This window comes from Sphaerodactylus townsendi, linkage group LG05 (assembly GCF_021028975.2).
Source record: "Sphaerodactylus townsendi isolate TG3544 linkage group LG05, MPM_Stown_v2.3, whole genome shotgun sequence".
NCBI lineage: Eukaryota > Metazoa > Chordata > Lepidosauria > Squamata > Sphaerodactylidae > Sphaerodactylus > Sphaerodactylus townsendi.
The window spans coordinates 60,917,514-60,938,420 of record NC_059429.1 but is presented as its reverse complement, the minus strand read 5'-3'; the positions used below and the strand labels follow the sequence as shown (position 1 = coordinate 60,938,420).

Genomic DNA, 20,907 nt, shown 5'->3' with positions numbered 1-20,907 from the left:
ACGCCACTGCTGCTCCCTTAAAGATCGTTAAAGATGGCCAGAACTATCAAACCACCACATTAATTTCTTACCTGAGTAAAATGATGCTCAAAAATGTACAACAAAGGCTGTTACTAGATATGGAAGAAGAAATGCCTGGTGTTCAAGCTGGATTCAGAAAAGGAAGAGGCACTAGAGATCATATTGCAAATTTACGTTGGATATTGGAGCATACAAGAACATTTCAGAAAAAAATCAACTTGTATTTCATATATTATACCGAAGGTTTTGACTGTAGATTATGAAAAGCTATGGCTTGTTTTGAAGCAAACAGGTGTGCCACAGCATCTGATTGTTTTGATGTGCAACCTATACTCTGGACAAGAGGCTATAGTTAGAAAGAATATGGAGAAACAGATTTCCAATTGGTATACAAGTCAGATAAGGATGTATTTTATTTTATCCTACCACTTCAATCTATATGCAGAACATATCACAAGAAACTAGATTAGATGTCAATGAAGATGGAGTGAAAATTGGAGGAAGGAACATTTACAATGGGAGATATGCCAATGTTACCACATTACTGGCAGAAAATAATGAAGACCTGAAATGACTACTGGTGAAAGTTAAAGCAGAAAGTGCCAAAGCAGGCCTACAGTTGAACTTCAAGCATACAAAAATGATGACTACTGGGGGAATCACAGAATTTCAAGTATGACTATGAAACATCAAAATCATTCCTTTGCCCCACCATCAACCACAAGGGAGATGGCAACCAAGAAATCAGGAAGAGATTGATGGAACTTAACATACATACATTCATTTAAGGGAAGGAAGGACCGATCTCTTAATTCTTTGAGGCAAACTCCTTATGGGGCTAGAAACAGAAGGTCATGCTTCGTAAGATAAATTCTCTTTAGAGCTGAATTTACCAACCTTTAGGGATAAAAGTGCAGGTCACTGGAGAATCAGCAAACAACCTTTTTAAGCCCAGATACTGGAAAATGTAGACTATGGATGGAGTTATGGAGTCTGCTCAGAACAGTCCACAGTACTTTGTTGTGGGTCCCATTTGTTCTTTATGATTGTAGATGTGCTCTCTTCAAAGCACAACAGCCAACAGCCGAAACCTGTGACATTTACAATCAGTCTTGGCAACTATATTCTAACCAGAAAGACATACACACAATCAGACATATACTCAATCTGAATTTAGACATGCCTCTCCCACATAGGATTCAAAAATTCATTTTAGAACCAGGATCCATAAACTTTTGTGAGAACTGAAAACTCCCTTCCATGTGGAAACCAGCTAGGTGAGCATCCTATGGTGTCCACTATGATAAACCATCTTAGAGTCATAAATTAGCATCTATATCACATTCTTGTGTCAGCTATGCAGTTGTGACCTAGCATTTCCTATTTAAAGGATGTCTAAAGAATTTTTCTAGGTTGGTGGTCCAACTGATCAAATAGCAGCCAAGCAAAACTGCTGGCAACAGAAACATAATAAAATTTAAATGTAGACTCTTAGGGAATATTTGTTGTACCCACTTTCATTTCTGTTTGGAGACCTAGAAACGCATATAATGGGTTTTCAATCTGTCAGGTGAAACAGAGGGAGAGAAAATAGTTGTGCAGGGATGAAATTAAATGATACAAAATTCCACACTGGGACTAAAACGGATTTTCATTTAGCAGAAAAGGCCCGAGATCATGATTAGATTGAGCAGAAAACAGCCTGATAAAACTTTAAAACTGCTGTCTAACACCACAGTCAGTGAAAAGCTGCATTGTCTTCAGTAATTATCCATCCAATCCTAAACAGTTATACTTTTCTAAATTCACAGAAATTTCTGGGGTTACAAGAGTAAAAATAAAGGATGGGATAAAATGAAGTTGGGAGATTGTTTTCAAGGGAACGCAACACAGGCTTAGCCCAAGAAAAGAACCTTCTCCAGTCTATTCAACAGCAGAGAACTCATGCTCAGCTGTTTCACTGGCAAATTGCACAAAAGGTGTTTGCTGCATGGCAGGAGCAAATGACAGCAGCTGCAAGATTTCTTGTATGGACCTATTTCCTGGAGCCCTGCTTTCACTTTCTATACACCCACAATAAGCGAGACTACTTCTACCATGAACATAATTTTTGCTTCACTCTCAGAGCAGGGAGATTATCAGTGAGCACAGCTTTGCCCTGGACATATTCCCTCCACCCACAGCCAGCCTTCCCACTCCTTTGCACCACTTTGCGTGCCTTCTCCTTCACCTCCCCACCCCCCATGATGCTGGCTTCTTCTTGCTTCTCTAAGTGCACATAAGTGTACATATCAATAGATCTATTTCCAAATCTCATTCTTCCTGACCCTCCTTCATGCGATCCAAACCGTTGAGCCGTTCATGAATTGCAGCTGCCACGTTAGAGGACTTCCCTCTTTTGCATAACACAGAGAGAAGGAAGGAGGGAAGGGGGTGGGTTACATGATAAGTGTCAGCAACTCTGTGCCCCAAATCTGCCAGGTGCCCAGTAGCTTTTGCAGACGTGCAATGGGGGGGGGGGTGTCCTCCAAGGGTCAGTACCCCACTGGCAAGCACAGGCGACTAGGGAATGAGGGCAGCTGGCAGAAGCCTCCTTTGCATACAGAGGGTGAAGGCATCTTGCAATGCTGGCCCAGCCTCACATGTGGCTGAGATCCTGCCAACTCCTGAGTCATTTACTTCGCATATACACCTTCCCCAACCAGGAGTCTGGGCATAGATGCTGGGGCCAAGGGGACCTCACCAAGGGCAGCAAGAGGGCAGCAGCCCAATGTCTAGAAATAGGAATGCCAACCTCCAGGGGAGATCTGAGCATCTCCTGGAAATAAAAACCAAGAGGGCTTTTGAAGGAGCAGTAGAAGCAAGGTTTCTTTTTGGGATGTGATGAAATCTGTGCCTTTAAAGTTGTTGATGGGTGGAGAATCGGAAGAACCGGAAGAACCAGAGCCTGTTTGAGGCTTCAGCAAGCAGCTACGCCACAATCACCGGGCTGCCTCCTCACATGTAAACATAGAAATGCAAGCCCACAGTGCAGAGAACAGTCCCAAGGTAAGCATTCCATGTGTAATGGGCCACGGAAATGTCAACTATCAGAAAGTATGAGTGTTGAAGCTGAAGTTCTGCATATAGAAAGTTACTGTTACTCATGAAACACCTATGCTGAAGTTACAGATGTCCAGTAATCTAAACACATAACAGACCACAGCATTATCTCACTGATAGGCTTATTTTTAGGTTAAAGAGGAATCACGATTCTTGTTTAAAGAACAACAAAAACAATTGGATTCCATATAATCTATCTGAAGTCTATTAAATCAGACATGGTATCCTTTCGCACAGCACTATACCTGTAATTTAAAACCAAGCACAGATTTTTTAACAGTATCATATATTGATGCTGCTAAAGTATGGTAAAAACATCTTCAAAACTATTTTTTAACATTTGAATGTACAAGAATGTACTGATCATTCAAAACCTCTTTGCTTGCCAAAAGATGGCTACCCTGTATTTTATCAACATTAACATGTCTCAGGTTGAGAGCTTGAAACTAACCATGATTGAATCAGCCCTGAAAATTGAGGCCAATTTTCTGACTCCACTAAAATTTTTAAAACTTCAATTTGTCACTGCATCCTTTGGGTGCTTCCAGAGCAGTCTGATTCTCTGCTATATTGCAGATGCTGTTGTTCAAGCATTGGCTTGTGCTGAAGTAACTTTCATTCCCTTGGCCTTGCTAATCTCCCTCTTTCCTTTGACTGAGGCCAGGGGCGTAACAAGGCAAACTGTAGCCCAGGGCAAAACCTGAGTTGGATGCCCCCCCCCCCCCATGGGCGGCCACTCCACCACGACCAAATTTTTTTTTGCACCAGGACATTGGTGCGTGCAGGGGGTGCATTTTTAGACATATCAGCACAAAATTTCAGTGTATCATCAGGAGACTGTCCTTATGCTCCCTCCCAAGTTTGGTGAGGTTTGGTTCAAGGAGTCCAAAGTTATGGACTCCCAAATGGGGTGCCCCATCCCCCATTGTTTCCAATGGAAGCTAATCCCCAAGTTGCATGCCCTATGCAGCCCTTTGTCTGGAGTTAGGTCAAAACTCCTTGGAATCAGCCGCTTGGCTGAGGGCTTTTAGATTCTGGCTGCAAATTCATTTTCTCTCGGACTGTAATTCCCTGGTCCACCGTCTGCTCTCTGACACCCATTCCAACCCCTGGTTTTCCATAATTGAAGAAAAAATGGCCTCTATTGGACTGTCAGTGGATTCACTTTGCCCTTTGTCCTATTCAGAAGCTTATAGAAAATTAAAAGGTTAATGACTGGATAGAGAGTTTGAACAGGGCCACTTGGCACACTACCTGTATTGCTTAATAAACCCTGCTCAAAGGAGAGCCATAATGCTCGCCCGGTTTAATGTTATGCCTTCTGCCTTGTTACATGGCAGATTTAATAAACAAGAAAAGGCTAAAAGATTGTGCCCATGTAATGATGGCTCAGTTGAATCTCTGGCCCACCAATTACTACACTGTCTCAGATTCAAGGAAATCAGATCCAAGTATGTGAATCTTACTCCTTTACATTTACCAGATCTCCCATTGACAGCAATACAGAAAACTTAATGCAGAACAAAGATTCTTGGGCAAATTTCTGGGATGTTCCTAAAGGGGGCGCATTTTTGGATGTATCAGCACCAAAATGTCAGGGTATCATCTGGAAACTGTCCTGATGGGACCCCCCCCCCAAGTTTGGCGCAGTTTGGTTTAGGGGGTCCAAAGTTATGGACCCTCAAAGGGGGTGCCCCATCCCCTATTCTTTGCTAAGGAGATGGTGGCTACCCTTTTGAGGGTCCATAACTTTGGACCCCCTGAACCAAACTGCACCAAACCTTGGGGGTGCCATCATGACAGTCTCCAGATGATACCCTGAAATTTTGGTGCTGATACATACAAGAATGCCCTCCCTGCAAGAACATCCCAAAATTTGCCCAAGAATCTTTGTTCTGCATTGAGTTTTCTGCATTATATCAATGGGAATTACAAACTTCAGGGGGCACATTTCTGAAGGCACAGTCTCAAAACTTTCAGGCTCTCATTAGGAGACTGCCCTAATGATACCCCCCAGGTTTGGTGCAGTTTGGTTCAAGGGGACCAAAGTTATGGACCCTCAAAACTGTAGCCCCCATTTTCTATTAGCTCCCATTGGAAACAATGGGGGATAGGGGCATCCCTTTTGGGAGTCCATAACTTTGGACTCCCTGAACCAAACCTCACCAAACTTGGGGGGTAGCATAAGGACAGTCTCCTGATGATACGCTGAAATTTTGGTACCACTAGCCTAAAAACTGCGCCCCCTGCAGGCCAAAAATGGAAAACCACTAAAAATACCCAAAAACGAACCCAGCATTTTGATGCCCCCCACAAGGTGATGCCATGGGCAGCTGCCCACCTTGCCCAATGGGCATTATGCCAGTGACTGAGGCATTCTCTGCTCTTGCAAGCAAGGCTACCTGGGGCTCTATGTCCCCCACTGCATTGAACTTGACATCTTTGAACAACTCCTTATGAACTTTCAGCTCCCCCTCTTTTTCATTCACCATAGTCTTGCCCAACCAATGGACATAGCTTCTGCCTTACCAAGGACTGAGACTCCCCTCTGAGGTCCAGAGTCTCCCTCTCCCTACTCCCCCCCGCCGCACCTCTTAGCAGCAGCCTAATCAGGTGAATGCGATGCATGTGCTGCAGAATGAGCCATCTATTCTGTGCAGAATGAGCCATCTATTCTGTACAGTCTAATCAGGGGTATGCTGCAGAACAAGCCATCTCTTCCCTGTAACTGAGTCTCCCCCACATCCTAGGAGCAGCCTAATTGGGGGGATGGGGGTGCACATACTGCAGAATGAGCCATTTCTGCTGGGCAATTCAGCCTCTCCTACCTCCTGTCCCTGCTCCCTCTCTTACCACTCCCCAGGGCACCTGCTCCCGTTTGCCTCCCCTAGACAGTGACGTAGGTATAGATTTTTTTATGAGGTGGGTTCAGTGACTGAGGGCTTTCCGGCTGTTCCATTCCATGCATCGTTTCAAGCAAGCCAGACATGTAATGGGAGGGGTTTGAAACTGAGGACCCCCCCCCCATTTTCTTACGTCCCTGTCCCTAGATCATGTTTGTAATTTGATATGTTGCTCAACCCAGGCCTCTTACTGAATAAACTGGTGACATTTTTGGATGTCCTGCTTTGGGATCCCTGGCCATCTGAGGCTAGACAGATGGCAACCCAAAAATGAGCCATCTCAGATGTGGTACCAAATGTTTTTCATGGAAGCTATGTGGCGGCCACAATGTGTAATTTTTGCTAGGAGAGGGCACGTGATGACCTGTTTAATACAGCATTTGAAGACTAGATTGTTGTGATTTCCTCCCCAGGGAGATTCATCTTCCTCCTTCTATCATGGTCTTCCATCAATGGGTGGAAACTTTTTTTGTTTTGTTTGGCATTCCCTCACTAGCTCTTATAGGTCTGGGTTACATTGCTATGTGTATTTATATGATTTATCGGTTTAAATATTTTATACAAGCATATTTTAAATCCTGTTTTAATACTGTTTGGATATGCTAACGTTGAAATGCTTAAATATTTTGGTGATTGCCATCTTGAGGACCTTGTTTGGGTGGAAAGGTGGCATAGAAATATTTTAAATAAACAAATACATAGGTTTTGCAAGGTGGCAATAATGGATATACATTTTGATTAAAATGTTAATTTCCTCTCATAGAAAATGCTTTATCTGAGTGTCTGTTGGGCAGGCCAATTGTCAGACATGTGTCCATTCCCAGATATTGGGGGTAGGGATTATTCATGCAAGTTATGAAAAAAGGTATTTTCCCTAAGCAAGTCCCCATTAATATACAGTTTAACAATTATGTATCTGTTCCATTGCGCCCCCCCCCCCCTTTTCACATCTCCTGACAGATGGCACAGGCAGGACATTTTCTGAAGGGTAAATTATTAACCCACTAAAGTCAGTGACAAAGCTGCCATTGACTTCTGTGGAACAAAAACTTGGATGTCAGACAAAAAGCAAGGCGCCAAAACTGGCTTATAGGTTAACAATGTACAGCTAAAAATCATACCAACATCGCCTGCTAAGGTCCACTCACTAAATATTAATAAAGTTATTTTTTAATAAAAGTAGTATCAATACCATTTTGTCCAAATTGCATTGATCGTACAGCAGAACTTTCACATTACAGACAACTGGGGAATGGTGGCTATATGCAACCCTGAAGTGACTAATTAACGTGTGCATGGATGTATTGAAAAAATATCATATATGGTGACAGCTAATCAAGTGCTTCTTTTAGACAAACACAAACACTGATGCCACTTTGCCAAGTACTTGGAAATTCAACCAAGGCTGCATGGCAGGAAACATAACACTACTACATTTATGCAGAGAGCTGGTTATATGTAGCTGTAGGACATGGTAACATAATTGCTTGGATACCCAGCAGGGCTGGGAACTGAATACATATGGTAGATATGACTCTATAAGGCTTCTGCCCCCATCAACCCAGAGATGTCTGGGGTTTTTTTGGGGGGGGGGGGAAGCAGGCTCCTACTTTTTTTGGAGAAAGAAGATGTTTGGCAGATATTGCTTCTCTCATAACATTGTCCTTCTCTCACTGCTATTTTAAGGTCCTAGATCTTAAAGCTTTAGAAGAAAGGGAGTGGGCACCTTGACTTGTCCAAGATGGAAGTGATAAGGACTGGAGATTTTAAAAAAATAAGGCAAGTACCATGACTGGTGAGGCCCTTTCATTTCTCCTTGCTGCTAGTGATAAGAACTGGCCAATCTTTTCCTTTCAACTTAGCTGTTAAAAAGTAGAAGTCATCTGTGACCTGAAATAGGCTGCATTGTAGTCTAGAGTCAAGGTCGACACTATCTTTAAAACAGTGTCCACATCTTCAAAGTGGAAAAGAGGGTTTTCCTTGTTGTTGATTTAACATAGATGCATTTTGTTACCTCTATTAAAAGCTGGAGTGCATCCACCTTTTCTGCTCTCTGCGTTCTAACATTAGAATTGCTCCATTTAAGCCAATGTGATCAGTTTCAGACTAGTTTGTGACCAGAATTAAGTACCTGATCTTTTAGCTTGTCCTATTTGCTGTGTAATGATTAATAGCCCAATTGGGCTGGGATGGAAGCAGCATATATTCTGCTCTGCTAAGTGTAAACTGCCAATTCAGAAGAGCAAAGTTTCCTTATTCTTTATCAACCCATTTGTCCTGCAATCCCAAAAACAGCAAAACAAAAACAAAAAAACCCACCAAGATACTAAAGCATGTAAAACCAACTAATATCAAAAAGTGACAAAACATTGCTGACCAGACCTAAACATATCCTACCCTGGCCTGAATAGCTCAGGATAGTCAGATCTTGTTAGATCTTAGATGCTAAGTAGGGTTGAGCCCAGAAAGGGAGACCTCCAAGGAATACAAGGATCATGATGTGGCAGCAGGCAATGGCAAACCACCTCTAAACATCTCTTGCCTTGAAAACCCCACTAGAGGTCACCATAAGTCAGATGTGACTTGATGGCAAAAAAACAAAAATATCCCTTTCTAACAGCCCAGTCTGGAGGGGGATCCCTCTCTGGAACCAGCACAGTCCAGTTCTGGCATGGGTGTCCACCTCACCAGCACAAGGGACAAATGTGCCAGTGGGATGGGACCCAGAAGCTGCCTTTGTTACCCAGAACTGCTGGTACAAACATTGGCCAGCATGGCCTGGGGCATTCCAGGAATGGGCCAAGGGGCTGAGCCAACTTTAGTTGTCCTCCAGTGCCTGGCCAGCCCCCAGTGGTGTAGTGCCCATGGGGCAGGGAGGGGGCATGACGCCCTGGTGGTGTGACGGGTGGCGCTGCAGCAGGGGTTCAGGGCGCACATGTGCCCTGAGCAGAGTTTCCCCTCGCTCCGCCTTTGCCAGCCCCTGTGTGACGGTGGAGATATGTCACAATTTTTGTGGTGTATCTCTACTCTCCTTCATGGGGGATTCATTGGAGTTTTTATTTTTATTACTTTTTGGACTTCCCATGGTCTGGGAAAGCTGTGTGGAGTGGGTAAAGCGGAGGCCTCTCTGGATTGGGCTGTAAGGCTTCAATAGACTTTGAAGGAAACAGCTCTGTTTAGAACTATATTTTGTTAAGATGCCAAATGATATCTGCAACTTGCAGTAGAAAATTTCTTATACTTTATCATAATGTGTCTTACTGGCCAAAAAAAGAAGAAGAAGCATCACAAAAATTATTGTGTCATGCAGTGATTTTAAAATATCAGTTCTATCCTGGTACAAGTCTCTTCCCCCATGGCCAAGAATTATACTGGCAATAAAGCTTTAAAATTAGGTCTCTCTTAATGATTCCCTTGCTTGACAGAAAACCACACCTAAGCATTTTGGCTGAACTGGCCTTCAGAGTCCTGGGACTGTGGGAGGTAAAACATTCATTTGCAATGATGAACTCTTCAGAAAGAAGTGATCCAGTTGAGACTTCATGTACTCCAGTTTATTTGTTTGTTTGTTCACATACATATCCTCACTTATGGTGACCCCTGGTGGGGTTTTCAAGGCAAGAGATGTTCAGAGGTGTTTTGCCATTGCCTGCTGCCACATCATGACCCTTGTATTCCTTTGAGGTCTCCCATCCAAATACTTTCTGAACTCAACCCTGAGATTAAAAAATAACCCCCTCTGTAATCTAACCAAACTGTTTTCCTTCATAAACTACGAATGGAAAATGAAAAAACAACAACGATAATACAGTTATGTCTGTTTTTACATGTTGTATTTTCAGAGCAATGAATGACAGTGAAAGCCTCTTTATTTATGAATAGAATACTGCAGTCAGACATAAAGCTAAAAATTACTTGGCAATTATATTTTGAGGAATATGGAGAAAAAACTGAAGTATGTTGACTCAGGTTTTACAGGAGATGGTCCTGGCCAGTATTCATAGATGAGCCCATTTTGGCTCAATTCTCTCAAATTTCCTTTCAGCGTAAAGTTCTATTTATCTATTTATTTTTAAATGTAATATTCCACCTTATTTCCTTGGACTCGGCAGGTAGAAAATGCAACTAAAATTTTCAGGACTGACTGACTGACTGAATAAAGAAAGAAAGTCCCATTACCAAATAAAATAATAGACAAAAATAATTAAATTGAAAAACATGGAACAAAATCAGCAACTCCATCCTCCTCAAATTCCCTCTGGATTGGAACTGTCTTGGAAGCTTTCCTAAAGGTAGCCAAGGAGGACACTTTTGGTACAAACTCTAGTAGGCAATTCCGGAGGCTAGTCACAGAGAAAGCTTATAATTAGCTGTTGCTATACAGTCTTAAGAGGTGGCACCACACAGAGAAGCCTAACTGACAGGGTATCCCTAAGAACACTTTACCGGGAGTAAGCCCTACTGAATAGATATGAGTAGAGTTGTGAGTAGCATTGATTGGGATTGCTCTCTGAAGAGCATAACTCACATGTGGAACTTCAATATATCACAGAAAACAACAAAACACACACATGTAACCAGTGGTGGGATTCAAATGATTTAACAACTGGTTCTGGTGGTGGGATTCAAATAATTTAACAACTGGTTGTTTATAAGCACCATTTTAACAACCAGTTCTGCCAAAGTGGTGCGAACCTGTTGAATCCCACCACTGCATGTAACCCACAAAGACTTTAAACAGCTCAATCAAAATCACAACAATCAAGTCTTCAAATGCTCTAGTAAACAGGTCATTGTGTCTCTGGCCTGGCCCACCCCAGCAGAAACTACACATTGTGGTCACCACATAGCCTCCCTGAAAAACAGTGGCTCCATATGGTCCTCCTAAGAGGGGTTTCTGCTTAGTGAGGTAAGTCAGCTACTACTATGGCCCAATTCCTGGAAATGGAGCCACAGCTCACAGCAATAACTCCTTAGAGGTCAGGCTCTATAAGGTGGCACACTGGTTTCCCGGAGACTAGCATCCCATGGCTTTTGAAAGCAGACTTCTAGGGGAATTGAGCATGGGAGTTCAGGGGGAGGCAAGAGGGCATTGCTTCAGTCAGAGTTTCCCAGATAAAAGACATTAAAGTTCTGTATCATCAAGCAAAGCAGTATACCATATTGCCCCTTCTGCTATGGAAACTATGACAGATTCAGGTAATTTCAACTGTAAAACACCAATCCAGTTATGAAGGGAAAAAGCCAATAGAGGAGTGGAGAGTAGGTTAGTATTTTGCAGGGAGGTACACATGTATGATGGAAATTGTACACATTTTGTACACATGTTGTACACAAATTGTACACATGATGGAAATCATACACATGTATGATGGAAATATGCCAAGTGGGTGGAAATTGTGGGTATGTGCTCACTACATGTTCCTGACCCTCAAGGAGCAGATTCGGTCCCTTGAGGCTAGTGTTGTCAACATGAAAAAGCTGAAGGAGAGAGAGAGAGAGAGAGAGAGAGAGAGAGAGAGAGAGAGAGAGAGAGAGAGAGAGAGAGAGAGAGAGAGAGAGAGAGAGAGAGAGGTAAGTGGATGAGACTTGTAGGCCCTACTAGAACAGTGCCATTCCTGCCATTATTGTAGGTCCTACTAGAACAGTGCCATTATAGCACAGCTTCTCTGCTATAATGGATATTGAGGTCTTGTACTTGGAAAGCATCAGACTGAAGAAGAGAGAGAAGATCTCTTAGATAGGACCCCTTTTGTGGATGACTGAACAATATCCTTTCATATGAAGAATCGTCCAAAGCTGGAGTGGTAGCAGGTTGTTGGGATGTAGTGATGGCGACAGGAAAAGGAAGCTTTAAAAGGAGATAAGGCAGATTCACAGAGATTGGGTCTATCAGAAGCTACTAGCCATGATGAGTAAAGGGAGCCTTCACATTCACAGACAGTAAACTTTTCAATACCCTTGCCAGAAAGCAACATCTGGTGAAGGCCTAGACCTCTAGGCCCTGTTGCTCACCTTCAATGGAACTAGTTGACCCTCATGTGGGAGACATGAGACTGGGCCACATGGATCTAGCAGGGCTCTTTGCGTGTTCACATTTCCTCCTTCCTCCTCCATAATGCTTTGTAAAACAAAAAGGAGCATATGATGGCACCACACTATGAGTTCCTGGTTCCACTGCATCCACTTCACTAGATAACACTTTCTAGCGAAGTTAACAGTGCAACAACACCTAATCTTGTATTTTAACATTGCTAAATATTTCTAGGTGAGAATATTGAGCTGTTTCTTTTGAGGACGGCCATAATGTATATTTTTCCCTAGATATCAACCTCTTCACTTGCTCCTGATGCACAAGATAAGAAAAGCCCTGCTAGATCAGGCCAATGTTCCATGGAGTCCAGCGTCCCATTTCACACAATGGCAAACCAGTTGCCCTAAAGGGTCAAAGCTGTTGTTTGATGTCATAGCAAAATACCAGTTGTGATCTTATTTCAGGTAAACATATTTGCAGAGTTAGATTAAGTTCCATGGGACAATTAAAATGTCAACACCATTTTGCTACATTCCTATTCTCACTGCAGTCAGAAGGCTTGTGAAATTAGATTCTTCTTTTCGTCAGTAACACCATTGCTAAGGACCTATTGTGTGCAATTTTGTGCAACTGCGTATCCTTGACAAGACACACCATGACTGTGCATGGTGGCAATAAATATTGACTTGTTAAAAACACTTCTCTACTATCCAAGAGGTCACCTCCTGCAGCAATGCCCAGTTATTCTGAAACACCCCCCTTCCTATTTTATTTGTTTTTCTCTCAACAGATGTATGCCTTCCCCAAGCCCTACCAAACAGCACACTGCCTATTTCTTGTTTCTTGCCTTACGGAATTGCCACTGCTCCCAGAAACTAACATCTGGGCAAGGAAACCCTTGAGTATGGAGAACTGAGACAAAGTTAGGAACTGGAAATCCCTTGAGATTAATCTGCTCTTTGAACATGCATAAGAATTTAACCTGCCCTCTGACATGGAAATAGTTGCTCTGTGGACATTCATAAGAATTTAACCCACCCTCTGACATGGAAATAGTTGGTCTATAAATCAAAGTATTACATGCTGGACAACTATCAAGAGGGTTGGGCTGATGTTTCTAGAGGTGTGCCTGACTCCTAACTGATGGTTCCTGGATATTTACTTTGCAAGCATGAGCCAAATCATACAAAACCAGTACTACAAAATCACAAACAGGAAGAAAAATACAGCAATGTCAGCAATTTGGTCTCAAAACAAAGTTGCCAGTTGTACAGTTTATTTCACTTTAGGCATGATGTGAACCCAGAATTCTTCACTATCCCCTTCCACAATTAAAAAAGAGAGATCATTTAAAGACATTTTGTCAGGTTCCCAACACCTCCTTTCACATCATTCACAGAAACCTTCCCTTTCCTCCATAACCAGGGGCTTTAAAGATACAAATCCTAACTGGGCAGTTAGTTGGCCTTGCTGAAAGTTAGGCACTCCGGACTTGTTCAGAGACACGGTCATCTTCTTCGTTATCATTTTGCAGAACAGAAATCTTCCTGGAAAACCGAGGTAATTTAAAGGCCAGGAAAACAGAAGGAGGGCACACCGAGTCGAATCACTCGGTATGGGGCCTGCAATCCACTGACAACTGGGGGATCCGGTTCACTCAGCACTCCCCAAAACGACCGGCTTCCCATGGCAGGCACCGACCCAGCTGGCTTCGCAAGGCACTGGGGCTTCTCGTGCCCTTGAAGTTCAATAGGGCAGAAACAGATTGCCCAGGACCCAGCAGAGGGCAGCCACCTCATGCACGCCAGCAGCCACGACGGATCTCGCTGCCCGGGACAGCAGAGTGCCTGCTTCCCATTTCCCCGCAGCGAAGCAAGGTCCGTCCCGCCAACGCCCCCCAGCCCACCCTTGGCCGCCTTCACTCCTCTCCTGGTCCCGTTCCCCAAACCGACCTGCCCCGTGGCGGCGGGACCGAGCCCCGGAGATCCAGCCAGGTTCCTGGGCTCAAAGGTCCCTCTGCTTGCAAGAGTCGGCGCTGCGGCGACGCACAAAGAAGCCGAGCGTCTTTACCTGGGCCCCGTGGCTGCAGGTCCCCAGCTGGCGCCAGCCCATCAGTGTCCGCCCCTCGCTTGGTCCAGTGGCTGCGGCGCCCGCAGCTCCCCGCCCTCGGCCGGCAACACAGCGCTCTCTGGAGCCCGGCTCCTAAGCCGAGTTTATGAGGCTTTTCGCTCGCTGCAGGGAAAAGTCTGCCCACAATGCTCTGGCGTTGCGAAGGGATCCCCCTCCCCTCTCCTCTCCACTCCTCCTCCGGCGGGTGGGCAAAGAGCCACCTCTTTTGCTTACATTCAAGGCAAACGGGCAAGGCGGAATAACGTGCCCGTGCCTGGATCTGATACTTGCGCTTGGAGGCTGCGGTCTTATCTGTGTGCAGATTTACCGCGGAGCACAAAAACTAGTGGGATGAACTTCCGAGTAATCGTGGTTGAGGATCCAGTTCCAAGAGGGATAGTCTGAGTCTCATCGGCTTTTCATCAGACTCGTTCCTTCCTTCCTTTCTCCCTCTCGTTGTGGAGTGTGTCGTACCGTTTGTAGGTAATTTATCTCAGTAAACTATAATATGCGTAACGTACACACACTACAAAATCCATAAACCATAAACAGTTGTGGATAAGTTTCTGACCTTGATTTGACGCAACACTCACCCCTGGAACCTCTTCTGTAGATCTGGATTCATTCCTGGAATATGGGAGAAAATAAGAGTGCATTTGAGCATAGGCAGGCAGGGGGCCTATCTCCAGATCACTCACATCTGAGATTCCAGAGTGGGAGGGAGGGAGCTTCCAGCTCAGAAGGTAATGCACACTTGCAGATTCTGTTCACACATGTTGGGACCAGGCAGGATTTACTTCTAAATGTTGGCTCTGTCGGATCTGATCCAGCAGGGCTCCTTATCTATTCTGATATCCATTTTCCAGCAAGACATCCAGGTGGGAAGAAACCCATTTCTGAAGATCCCATCCACACTGGTGCCATTTGCTAATGCCTCCCCCCTTTCAATCACTAGTGCAGCTCTACAGTGCTTTTTTTTAAAAAAAATTGCTAATTGCTATAGTGCTTCAGCAATAACTTTTTTTTTTACTAAGAGTCCTTGAAACGCTCTGCAGGGGTGTAGTGAGATGAAAAATGCAGAAGAAATGGCAGCTGCAAGGGGCTGCTGAAGGAAAGTGCACAGAAAACGCCTATATGGAAGTTGTTGCCAACGTGCATATCTCTGTGTTTGCAGCACTTATGAATACACAATGGCCATACAACTGTAGCCCACCTGCTTTGGAACTATAGCAAGGTTTGGCCCCTGCTGCTCTTTCCTTTGGATTATTGACATCCTACATTTGCCTGGAACCTATCTGGATAGGTCGCTATAAGCTCCTGCCTCTTTGGCCTTTAGTATCCCCCCCCCCCACCTTATGTGGGGCACATTTTGCATCCTGTGTGGATGCTAGAAACATTTGCAGTGCCATCCTAAGCAGAGTGACCCCCCTTTCAGTGGCGTAGCGCCCACGGGACAGGGAGCACAATGCCATGGGCAGAGCAGTGGCAGAGGCGTGGCCAGGCCCTCAAGGGGGCATGGAGTTCCAGGAGCGTTCCAGGGTGGGGGTGGGCAAAGCCGCAGCAGGGGCGCATGGTGCATGCGCGCCCTGGGCGCGGTTTGCTCTGCCTCTGCCCCCTTCTGAAGGCCATGGAAGGCCAAAGCTACAACTCTGATGGTGCGGTTAGTGCTTAACATTGACGGTGTTGGGGTCGGCATTTTGTCATGCTGATACTATTACACTAATTACATTTGTGGGCCTACTTACATGTGCTAGTTTTCCAGTCTAATTGCTTTCTTTATTCTCTTCCATCAACTTTATTTCTGATTTCATTTTTTTGGATGCTCAGGATTTATCCTTATTAAAGCTGTGTCCACTTGTTGCTTTTTATGTATGCCATGTCACACATCACAGGCTCTCACTTGGCTGAGTGTAGAACCTAAGCTTCTATAGAATAGGAGTGATAGGCACAAGAACAGGGATCCCCAACATAGTTCTGATGGTGCCCATGAAATGTTTTTAGGGTGGAGCCAAATAGGGCTTTTGCCCAGCGAGGGTTCTGATTGACTATTGGACATTTGATTGACTGTGCAGATTTTAAAAAAATGTTGGTAAAGCTGTGGGGACCATTTTGTGTCAGTCATTTTGTTGCTGCGCCTTCTTGCTGCGACCACCATGCTGTTTCAAATGTGTCCACAGGCTATGAAAGATTGAGGACCCTTCCATTAGATTAGAAGGAGAGGTTTCTATCTCATTATCAGAGTATCCTATTGTAAATTTGGGTCAAACCACAAAGTTGGTCACATCAGCAAAAGAAGGTATACACAATACATGCATTTCCTTGACTACATGTGTTAACAGTGCCTTACTTGAGTAACCTATGAAACACTTACTGATTTACTATCAAGGCTTACATCTGGAGAACTGACTTCAGGGCTTTTAAAGGAGAAATGAGGAGTATCAGTTTTTTAAAGCAAGCAGTAAAATAAACTAGTTGACAGTTTTGGACTTGGGCCTTGGAAATTCAGACTTAAATGAGTTGGCTTTCTCAATGCTGCTTTACAAATAACACAAAAGATGGTTCCCCAAAGTCATATTCTTTTCAGTAACAGTGGGATTGGTGCGTGGACATATTTGGGGGAATTCACATAAAAGCCAAGACGTTTGTGCACTCTATTTTGTGTTTGCAGACTTGAAATTTACAGGGGTCTGTTTTTCTAGTAAAAGGTTTAATACCCCTTATTTCACATCTTTTGGTTTCAGAGTTTACCACCTTTCCCATTTTGTATATTCCACGTTGTACCATATGTTTCTGGATAAGATCTTAGAACAATATTCTGTTAACTTTGTCACTTTCAACTTCAGTGCTCTAATGCAGTTTTCCATGAGCAGATAGATACCAGAAAACAATTTGGTTAAAGTTATTCAGTTTTTTATATAACTTTCAAATCTTCATTACAGTAATAGATCAGCATAAAACAAATGAAATACAGAACAGTATACAAAGTATGAAAATATTAAAACAGTACACATAAGTAGAAAAGGGGATAAAAACTTAAACAAGGATAGGTATAAGAAGATACTGAAAGTGTTAAATTGAAAGTGATACCTCTCAGATCACTAAACCTACTGTGTTGCACAGATCATTTTACCATGTGTTTCAAATACTGTTACACAGAATGTGGCCACACTGTAAGTTATATCAGGATTGGTATCTGTAAGCAGCATGGAGAGATAAAATTGTTCTGTATGACCTGGAAACCTATACAACAGGGCGAAATATAACTAACACATCTATTTTTGTAAAACTGGCAGTGAAGTACATGTTCTATTGTTTTTATGTTCCCAAATTCGCTGGGGCATTTTCTCTAATAAGGAGTCTTTCTGTGTCCCTTAACTTCGTACTTCATACCAGTAATATAATACTGTATTTTCTGCTAGATATGATAAATACAGAAGCATAGGAGACTTGTCCAATAAGTCTTTACTGCACAAGTTGTTGAACTTTTTGAAGTAGAACCTATAATACACACTGTATTTTTCAGGACCCATTAGCATTTTGCATCAGTTAACACCGAATAAGTTTATATTTTTATTTTTCAAATAAGAAATATTGTTGTATTTCACACATTTAGTAGTGGCAAACCCTGCCAGACTTGCCTTAACCCCAACTCACCCTGTTCCTCCTCTTCTCCTTCTGGCCATGCCTCTTATGACTAGGAGACTGATGATCACTCAATCTGGGGTCAACCCACTTTTTGAGAACCATTTCTCCTCTGTGATTGTGACCTAATGTTGTTTTTAGTGATATACTTTGAAGTAATGTAATGTAGACTACCTAGATGAAGTAAAAGTAGAAGGGTTTTTTTAATAGTTCCGTCTTAATGCCAGGCAGTAGGCATGTATTTAAATAGATTAATTTACGAGATAAAGTACCAGCCTGCCATTCTTCTCACATGAAGACCTCATAACATGACATGGCCTTGTTTAATGCTGTGCTGTCCTAACCAAGCAAATTAGTCAGTGAGGTGAGCACTCTGGTGCTCTCTTTGGCCTGTTGTCTGTTCCTAGACAGGAGACACTTGGCAGACATCACACAGTGTTCTCATTAATGGAAGATCAGGTCCCAATCACACCAAGTCCCACTCATCAATTTTTCCCTTTGCACTGGAACAGGCAATATACTGCTTTGGTTGTTATGAACAAGATGTTGATCCTCCCACACATGAACATTTATTTTGGAGTTGTAAATTATTTATAGGTAAAACGATGTTTGCTTCTCTGTTCCAAAATCATATGCTTGAATCAGAGGGTAACGTGTCAGAGGAAGTGGGTTTTGGTCATGAATACTTAGGCCACAGTAAACATCCCAGTCTTTAAATTGCTGCAAGACTTTTTGTTGCTTGAGCTGAAAAGGAAGAACGTGACTTCCTGCAATGGAAGAACATGATTACATGTAAGCTATTGTAGACTAAAGCACACTTTGGCAGAGGCATGTACTGGGCCCTAATGAAAATGACATATGTATATTTTTTTCTTTTTCTTTCTTCTTTAACTTAAACACTCTGGTTCACAACACCAATCTAGGTAACCAGAAATGTGAATAATAGAGCCAGGGGGATGTAATGGATAGAGTGCACACTTGGACTTTCACCAGATGGACCTGGGAGCAAATCCAGCTCAACACACGAAGCTCATGGAGTGACCTTGGCTCAGTCTCTCATCTCTAATGGTAACCTAGCTCAGACAGTTGTTGTTGATTATCAGATGGGATGCAGGACTCCTAAATACATTGCTGTAAACGCCATGGAGGAGGGATGGGATAAAAATGTGATAATTTAATGGCTAGAAAAATAATTGTTAATATAACTTAATGATATGTGAAACTCAGAGGCATCAACATTTCCAAAACTACTACTTTCTAACTTAGATACTCAGCTAGAAGATCACTCCACATATTTTCCCACTCCCTTTCATGCTATGGCAAAGAGGAAGGACAGCAAATAGTAACAGTGATGTAATAAGGATGAAGTCTTCAGAGCAGCCACTTTCCTTGACCAAATACTTAGAAAGAATTCAGAGGGGGATGGGAATGGCAAGGTTACACAGTGCTATACACAAACACATAAAAATCTAACTTACATTAAGGAACAGGTTTTGTTACACAGCTGATGTTTAAACAAAATTTCCCAAGGCCTTCTTTATAAATGAATATTAAAAGTGCTTTATTAAAATGTATACTAATACTACACTAAATTGTTGTATGTACTTTTTCTAATCATTCATTACAATTATTATATCCCATGTTGCAATGCGAATATCAATTAAAAAGCAAAATGCAAATTAATCCCACATTACAATAAAATACTAGGGGATAATAGAACAGTAAAAGATGATCAGTACAAATTGAAAGCAGTAGCACCCAGCTGTAAGTTAAAAGGTATTTGGGTCCTCTGGTAAAGAACCACATTGGGTTTCCATTTAAAAATTAAAAGGTTATAATTTGAATTAAAAAGGAGTTCTGCAGCATTTGTGCCACCCTTAAAAGGCCCTGCAGGAGTCAGTGGTGGAGACTGAATTTTATGTGTTGATTTATCAGCTTTTTCTTTGGCTCCAGGTTTCTGGTTTCTTGAAACATGTCTATGATAAAAAGTGTGTTCTAACTCTGACGGATAAATGTCAATCTGTCTATCACTTTTCTGAACACAGCAAAGCTGTTTTTTTTGTTTCAGATTAGGAGCATGATATGTCCATTACTGGTCAACAATCAAATCAAAACAGTCAATCACAGATAATTTTTAGAGTGAGTGCAAGATGTTGTTTCTCTGCGGTTTTGCATCTAGGATAAGGTTTGAATCCAGTGGAGTTTTGCCAAGGGAAGAGTTGTTATGTACTTGTGTGTGGGGGGGGGGGGGGAAGGGGTTGTTTGTTTGTTTTGCTAATTTCCTTCTGTCACTGCCGGCCCCTGTCTCCACCCTCATGCTATTCCTGTGGCTCCTGGGATAGGCAGAGAAGTCCAATCTGCTGAAAGAAAACCCATTAATCAGAAGTGTTAATTAACGAGCAGGTATTACTGCTGGATCCAAGCCAGGATAAGATGGGTTGGGTCTTCGTCTCATAAACTGTTTACTATTAGGTGTGCTTGTGGTATTCCCCCCACCAAGGGGGGAAGGTTTCTTTTCTATTGCCTGTTAGAGGAAGACTGACTGGTACCTAAAATGTTAATGGTGAAAATAAAGATGTACACTGCATGTCAGGCACAATAAGTTGGATTCTTATGTCTCAAACTAAGAGTTTTAACATTGGTTTTAGCTTCAATTTCTGTAGGTGATCAAGGAGAGGATGAAGGCCAATATATCAATAGATGAAATGTAATCTAATCACTGAAAATATTTTACACCTTCAGTTGTTTTACTTAAAGTAATTATAAGCTGCATGAAGCAGGACTCTGATGAGGCAGGGCAGAAATCTCCTAAATAAATAAATAAATAAATAAATAACCAATGGGTAGTTCATCTAATTTTCCTTCCCTTTCAACTTGCACAGATGCCTAAAGGCTGATGGTCCACCTGCCTTTTCCAGCAAGGAATTACAATGAAAATGGTCTTGCCACTAATTACTTTCTTCTCCGGACTTCTGTTGGGAATCTATTACGATGAACTGATTGTGTTGAAAAGAAAGTTGACACTCATGGGAGAATTCTTTTGGTATATTTAGATGCACTTTCCAAAATCACTCTCAGTTCTTTTGGCAGGTGAGA

At 42.7% G+C, this 20,907-nt stretch overlaps 1 protein-coding gene across 4 annotated transcripts in view; it reads right to left on the bottom strand.

The window, feature by feature from the left end:
* Positions 1–14,812, bottom strand: part of KANK4 (KN motif and ankyrin repeat domains 4) — a 53,101-nt gene extending 38,289 nt beyond the window's left edge. The window contains exon 1 of one of the 4 annotated variants that reach the window (XM_048497354.1): positions 14,741–14,812. The gene's annotated coding sequence lies outside the window, so the exon portion shown is untranslated. Of the gene's footprint in view, positions 1–14,012; positions 14,074–14,130; positions 14,302–14,740 lie in introns of those variants that run through there. The other 3 variants (XM_048497358.1, XM_048497353.1, XM_048497356.1) reach the window with 3 other exon arrangements.
* Positions 14,813–20,907: the final 6,095 nt, after the last annotated feature.